The following is an 8,203-nucleotide window of genomic DNA, read 5'->3' on the forward strand; positions in this document are numbered from 1 at the left end:
AAGTAAACATTTGTTCTCTGCCATTTGCAACTAAAAAACTATTGCTGCAATATTATCTGAAATATACTGAACTGGTGATATTAAAACATGACCTGTTCCAAAAGAGATATCTACCATTAACACCATTTACCAGCCAAATGCTGGTAAATCATGCAAGTGGCTGGTACTGCATGTTGCACGCACCAGCCAAACATAACAATGGCAATCTATTGAGTGGCTGGTAACATTTCAACATTCACTAGGCTAGCCATTTGGCCAGTGGACAAAAATGTTAAAATGTGACCTCTGCAACCGTATTGTTTAATTACACTGTGTCTCTAATGACATCTTTTAAGTCTACTATAAATAAACATATTCCTCTATCCTCTCACTCAAACCCAGTGTAATGGTAACCTGATAAACCTGTAACATTAACGTTACGTGGTCAACAATAAACCTGTAACCTGCCTATAAACCGACAGATGTATTTATGTATGTAACTATGTATTTTTCTACGTTTAACGTTAGCCAGTAGATGGTGGCAGCGGAACGTAATGATTAACGTTACCGACCTTTTTTATGTCATGTCAAGAGTTGGATGTCAACGCCACTCAACGCAAACAAGTGTGACAAGCAAACATTCACTCCTCTTTTCAAATATTCAGTTACAAATCTAGTAGCAAGCTAAGTTAACATTACATAGCTGATGCTGAGCTAAACATGTTTGCTAACCGTACATATGCGTTAATGTGACTGACCTCTCCGGGTGAGTTTTCAAGTGCCTGATGAAATTTGACATTGTTGCACCAGCATCCTTGATTTTAATATTGCAGACTTTGCAGTGTGCGCTGCTTTTGTTGTTGCCGCCGGCGTTTTGTTCGAAGTTTTTATAGTTGAACCTAATTACAAGCGGTACAGCTGCAGGTGTGCCGCCGGTCGCCATGGTGTTACCATGATGTTAATGTTAATGTTAAAGGTGGGGTAGGTAAGTTTGAGAAACCGGCTCGAGATACACTTTTTGTTATATTCCATGGAATGCTCTTAACATCCCGATACCCGGCCCGGCTAAAATAACTGGATGGCCTACCTGCCTGTCAGCCTCCCATCGGGGCACAAACTTATCTCGTGCCCTCATTGGTCATGTGTGCGTTCGTGTGTGTTGGAGGAGGGGCTCTGTGAGGAAGTGGCAGATTTTCTCCGGTTGTGTATTTTCTAATTCTAGCGATCTCGAGCCGGTTTCTCAAACTTACCTACCCCACCTTTAATACGCCAAAAATAGAAAACACAATGATTGTTCACGAGTCCCAAAACTCGAGTCCGAAGTCTTTTGAGCAGGAATCCAAGTCAAGTCTGAAGTCTCTGTGTGTGCGACTTAAGTGCGACTCGAGTCCGAGTCACAGACTCGAGTCCCCATCTCCGCCTCAGCCATGCGAGATGATCTGCTTGGTATGTTTCCCTCAATAGGATGTCTGGACATGTAATCGGCAGGGTTATCTTTTCCAGCTTTGTACTTGATAATGTAGCTGTATGGTTGTAGTCTAACCGAGCTGGGGGTGTGGCTTTTGGGTTGTTGAAGATCAGTTCAAGCGGTTTGTGATCTGTGATAACAGTGAAGTGTGACCCATAGAGATATAGGTGGAAGTGTTCACATGCCCAGAGGATTGCCAGAGCTTCTCTCTCTGTTTGAGAATAGCGCTGTTCCACTGGTGTGAGTGCTCGGCTGGCATATGCAACAATGTTGTCATTACCCTCTTTGTCAGGGCTGTGCTGGCTGAGTATGGCACATAGACCAACAGGGCTGGCATCAACCAGTAGTTTGGATTTCTTCCTTGGGTCAAAGTAAGCCATTGTAGTGTTTTCCATCAGCTCTGATTTTAGCCTCTCCATTGCCGACTGTTGTTGTGGTCCCCAAGTAGTGTATTTTGTTGTTAGTTGACGTAAAGGTTCAGAGATCGTGGCATAGTTATGAATGAAACGTGAGCAGGATGTTATCATCCCGAGCAGACTGCGAACCTCTGATGCGTTTTGGGGTGGAGGAAGGTTCTTGATGGCAGTGATCTTTTTAGGATCTGTAGATATGCCTTTTGCAGAAAAAATATAGCCAAAGAACTCAAGCTCTGGTTTACTTTATTCACATTTATCAGCATTGAGTGTGATATTTTTCTCCCTCAGTCTCTGAAAAACAGCTTTGAGGCTATTGTTGTGCTCTTCTTGTGTTTTCCCATACACAATGATGTCATCACTCATGTTCCTGACGTTGGGAATACCATGTAGCACTCCTTGAATGACATTTTGGAACACTTCAGCGGCAGAGTTAATGCCAAAGTTCAGTCTGGTGTACCTCCAGAGGCCAGTGTGTGTAGTGAAGGTGGTGATATACCTTGAATCTGGATGTAGCTCAAGTTGATGGTATCCAGCATTCAGATCCAGCTTGGAGAATACTACAGCTCCATTCAGGTCGTGGATGAGGTCATCTACAGTTGGTGTGATGTGGCGCTCTCGCTGTATTGCTGTGTTCGGCAGGCGCATATCCACACAGATGCGAACTTTGTCAGGGTTCTTTGGTTTTGGTGTAGCAACTATCGGAGACACCCATCGCGTTGGGCCGCTGATTCTCTCGATGACTCCTTTTTCCTGTAGCTGGTTTAATTCTGATTCCACTCTTTTTCTCATGTGGAAATGAATCCTCCTGTGTGGCTGTGTCACAGGTTTCACTGACTCATCAATGTGTAGCTTCACTTGAAAATATTTGAGTTTTCCTATGCCTTGAAAGATTTCTTGGTACTCATAGAGGAGCTGGTTTGGGGATGAAATAGGCATTTCTGTGGACATAGAGTTCACAACTTTCAGAAGTCCTAGTTCTGTTGCTGTCTTTCGACTCAGCAGTGAGCCATGGTCACCCTGTATCACATAGAATGTAGCTGCATTTACTGTGGAAGTAGTTGAATGGACTGCAGCTTTAAATGTTCCTCTCAAAGGAAGAGCAGTGGATGAGCCATAAGGATAGATCTTGGCAGCAGATGGTTGCAGTTCACAACTGGCTTTTAGCTCTTCATAGGAAACATCATCTAATATGTTCACTGTCGCACCAGAGTCAACAATAACATGTATTATTGTGTCCACCATTTTTATTTGTGTACGTTTGTGTCCTGCATTGTCTTGCAGTGCATACAACATACACATAGTCATCTTCTGCTGAGCTGTCTGGAGTGTCTGGTCTCTGTGTCTTTTGCTCAGTTTGTTTCTGCACTTGATGCACTTTGTATTTTGGTCGGTAATGTTGTTGTTTTTCTGCAGCTTTAGGCATATAATCTTTGTTTTGTGATCTGCAGCATCTTTGGAAATGATTTAATTTTCCACATGCTTTACAATCTTTCCCCGCTTTGCTGGGCAGTTTGCTTGTCCTCCCTCATGAGGAAAGTGTCCACCACAGTTGTTGCAGGTTTTGTATTCATGCTTCACATTATTATATTTATTGAATTGTGTATGACTTTGGAAGCTTTTCTTTTGTACAGCATGCACTGGGAATTATTTTTGTGATCTTCCTGTCTCCATACCTGCAGCTTGTTTGTCTGACAGTTCTTGAGCTCTGCCTGCATCCAGTAGTTTTTGAAGTGTCATATCGCTGTCCTTTAGCGCCGCCCTGCGGAGGCGTGCGGAACAGCAGCTTAGAATAATCTGCGACTTTATTTCCTTATCAGTGTCGGTAAAGTCACATGTTGACGCCAACTGTCTCAGTCGCGTGTGGAAAGCATCCAATGTCTCACTGTCATTTTGCCTGGCTTGTCTGAAAATATAGATCTCATATTCAGGATTTACTTTACTATGGACATCAGTATTTTTGATACTCGAGTAATCGAGCTTGATTTAAAAAATGTAACCCGAATGAAAAGAAAAATGAATTTGAGTATTCAACTCTTGAAAGGTTCCTCATGAGTCATTATTCTCTTTTATGGTTGCCACTAAGTCATTTTTTTACATTTTCATTTGCTGCCTTGTGCCACAGCGGTGTCCAAATTCAACTTTTCTGAAAACATGGGGGCCTGGGGCAATGCCAGAAGCTGGACCCGCTGTCCCCTGTCCCTGAATATTTCAACCGTGTCCCAGTTTGGTGTCACGATAAAGCAGAATGCACAATAACAAGCTCCGTCATGGGACTGCTGACTTATTTAGCTTTGATATGAAGAAAGACAAGAAGAAGTAAGAAAACTAACAAAACAGATGGAAAAAAAGGAGCATATTTAGGAAAAAACAGATTTAGGGGGATGAAGAGGGTAGGAACGTAGTCTCTCAGACCCTCTCAACTTGTCTTGAATGAGGTAGTTTTTTAAGTCGATGGTCTGTTTAGCTCATGCTGCCCGCCGGCTGTAGCAGGCAGCTACAGTGAGAGAATTATTTATGAATACATCTAGTGTGTCCGACTGCACGCCTGCCAGCTAGCCCACCGGTTAGAACCACTGGACATGCACATTCTCTGGAGTCTGAGCCCTGACTCACTGTCTGCAGAATAATAATGGAACGCTGATAAATATTAAAAAGATCTAGCCTGTTCTGTTTCTCATCATGACACGTATATGCGACCACAGAGACTTATAGAAACAAAACTCAGTTGATGTGTATTGTTTTTTTGCACACAATACCTATGCAAAGTAGCATCAAAGGGATGCAGCTGTGAGCTATTTCATTTGCTGTAAACAGCTCAGGGGGGAAACAACAGGCTGAGCTGCCATCTGCTATTAATGAAGTGAAAATGGAGTACAGTCTCTTGACAGAACACTGGTTGACCTTGAGGTCAGAGCAAGCATTTGGAAAGTTTGCAGTGTGCCATGCATGGGCGTATTGGACACTTTTCCTTTTATTTTCTGGGAATCAACCCAAGAATGGTTTTCTCTGGCTCAGGTCAGGCTCTGTGACTCAGGCTTTATCAAACATGGAGGGCTCAGTCTGCTAATATGATGATTAGCCCAACGCGCTTGGTTATTATTTTCTAAGCTACTTAGTGGATGCAAATAGTGTATCATTAAGAGTCTTCCAAGTATAAAACAGCTTGTTTCCTCTGCAGAAAATCAACTGAAAAACATTGGCTTTCTTATACTGACCATCAGCAGGTCAGCACCTAGTCAAGACCTGCTTTAAAATGAGACTATTGGCCAAGACCAAGTCGTTTTTATCTTTTAAAGACCTAGAAAGGGTTATTAACGCCTATGTAAACACGAGGACTGGATTATTGCAACGCTCTATACGTGGATATGGACCAGGCGTCAATTAGACGCCTGCAGCTAGTGCAGAACGCAGCTGCGCGTCTTCTCACTGGCCATAAAAAGCGTCACCACATCATCCCAATTCTGGCCTCATTGCACTGGCTTCCAATTCGGTTCAGAATTGATTTTAAACTCCTTTTATTTGTTTTCAAAGCCCCAAATGGGCTGGCTCCGGCCTATGTAGCCGAACTCCTCCATCGCTACACCCAAGCCAGAGCTTTAAGGTTGGCTGATAGGCTCTGGAACACTCTGCCCCTCCATGTGAGGTCAGCTCAGACCCTAGGGGTTTTTAAATCAACACTAAAGACTCACTTCTTCTCTCTGGTCTTCTAGTCAGAGCGGAGTACGACTCCTGACATTTCCCTGTGTTTGATTTTTATATTTGCTGTTGTAATTTATTGTCTTCTGTTTGCCATGGCAGTAAAGTATTTTTATTGCATGTACAGCACTTTGGCTCGACCAAAAATCGTTTTAAAATGTGTTATATAAATAAAACTTGATTTGATTTGATCAGATAATTTACATCACGCTGTGATTATGGCCGATCAGTGGCTTTCCCTATTTGTTCTGTCACTGTTTGATATGTTTGTTCATATCAGGTTTATATTTTCTTTGGTTGTACCATGACACAAATTGTAAGGTTTGGTGATATAAAAATTAGGAAATGCCGCCACCCAATTGAACAACAGAGGAGATTATATTGCACTCGATAACTATGCAAAAGGGATGTTTAGAAACCAGGTCTGGAAGCAGTAGTAGTGCAAAAAGAAATTGCACTTATTATCAAAATGTATACTGACACAACTGGATAAAATAAAAGCAAGGAAACAACAAAACCAAAAAGCTAAATAAGACTGAAGAAAAATAACACTACCAAAGGAAACCTCCAGCCTCATGGCAACCTGTTAATCTACTCTCTCACGCTCAATTCCAGAAAATGGCATTTAACTGTCTCTCCTAAGTGGAATGTACCACCTGTCCTGGTAAGCATAGGTCATTGCAGGTCTCCCTTGCCAATCTGGATAAATAAAGGTTACAAACAATAGGGGGAGCTTAACCAAGCTAGCATCTAAATCCCACAGAATAACGACCATACCTCTATTACAATATCGCTAAGTTACTGCTGATATCTAAATCTATCATAGGGCTATTTTTATATACCAGTGAGCACATAAAACTTTACACAATATAATTTACTTCAGAAATATATTGACCCTATCTTCACACATCTTAGCAGAGACCAGCCCCTCCCTGCTCAGAGCACATCAGAGGCACACCTGTTAGAATGTTCCTTGATAGCTGATCCACCACAAAATACAAACAAACAACATTTGACTGGAATTAATAATAAAATAGATACAAAAACTCTAAATGTCAGGATACAGGGCTTACAGTAGTCGAGGAGAAAAAAGGTGACCTTTTCCTAAAGTTAAAAAGTGCTTCGCTTGGGAAATAACTCAATTAAAACAAAGGGAAATGCAAACATCCCTATGTGACCCCAAAGGAGAGAAGAACTTACAACTGCAATGTGGAAATGTAAAACCACGAGAAACATATTGAGTATTCAGAAAAACTTTCTGTTAAAGTAAGGTTTTATTGAGGGATAAAAAAGCAACATTATCTAGCAAAGCCAATTAGCTCTAAAAGTAATCAGCAGAATTGGAAAAATCTGACAGTAGCTCAGAGAGTTTGTAATTCCCCATTATAGAATTTACCAGACACGTCACCAGATCATCCCAAAGCTAAAAGAAAGCTAATGTATTCCTATTATTATTCAGTGCAAGAGATGCTCTTGCATCAAGTTGCAAAAATGTATGGATGGATGAACTTACTGCTACTTCCCATCTCACTAATGAGGCAAAAGCTAAAGATCAACCGTCTCACCTTGGATTTCTCCTTCGGTTTATTCCACATTCTCCCAATAACCACTAAACTCGTTTATTATGCATTTCATTCAGTCTGCGCAATTCCCTCTATCACAGTTACTCCCAAATCAGTTATCTGTTTGTAGCCCTCTATTTCCAAAGCCTCTGTCGAACCAATTATAAACTGCTTGTCAGAAAGTATAATCACTATATCGTCATTGTCAGATTAAGTCTTCATTACATTACATTACATTACATTGCATTTAGCTGACGCTTTTATCCAAAGCAACTTACAATAAGTACATTCGACCAGGAAGACACAACCTTGAAGAAAACAGAATCATATAAGTACATCAGGTTTCATAGAGCCAAACATTTCAAGTGCTACTCAACTGGCTTTAGGTAAGCCAGTCCTTTATTAGTATAAAAGTGCTTCGTTAATAGTTCTAACGCTCGAAGTGGAGTCGAAAGAGATGAGTTTTCAGTTTGCGCCGGAAGATGTGCAAGCTATCTGCCGTCCTGATGTCAATGGGGAGCTCATTCCACCATCTTGGAGCCAGGACAGCAAACCCACGTGTTTTCGCCGATGGGAACTTGGGTCCCCCTCGCAGCGAGGGCGCAACGAGTCGTTTGGCTGATGCAGAGCGTAGTGCACGCGCTGGGGTGTACGGTTTAACCATGTCCTGGATGTAGGAAGGGCCAGATCCATTCGCAACATGGTAAGCAAGTACCAGTGTCTTGAAGTGGATTCTAGCAGTTACCGGAAGCCAGTGAAGGGAGCGGAGGAGCGGAGTGGTGTGGGAGAATTTAGGAAGGTTGAAGACCAGACGAGCCGCTGCATTCTGGATGAGCTGCAGAGGTCGGATGGCACATGCAGGTAGACCAGCCAGGAGGGAGTTGCAGTAGTCTAGGCGTGAGATGACGAGAGCCTGGACCAGAACCTGAGTCGCTTTCTGAGTCCGCTGGGGACGTATCTTCCTGATGTTGTAAAGCGTGTATCTGCAGCAACGGGTTGTAGCAGCGATGTTTGCAGTGAAGGACAGGTTGTTATCTAGGGTCACACCCAGATTCCTTGCAGTCTGAGTCGGGGAAACAACT

The sequence above is a fragment of the Gymnodraco acuticeps genome, unplaced genomic scaffold (genome assembly GCF_902827175.1).
Source record: "Gymnodraco acuticeps unplaced genomic scaffold, fGymAcu1.1, whole genome shotgun sequence".
In the NCBI taxonomy this organism is placed as follows: domain Eukaryota; kingdom Metazoa; phylum Chordata; class Actinopteri; order Perciformes; family Bathydraconidae; genus Gymnodraco; species Gymnodraco acuticeps.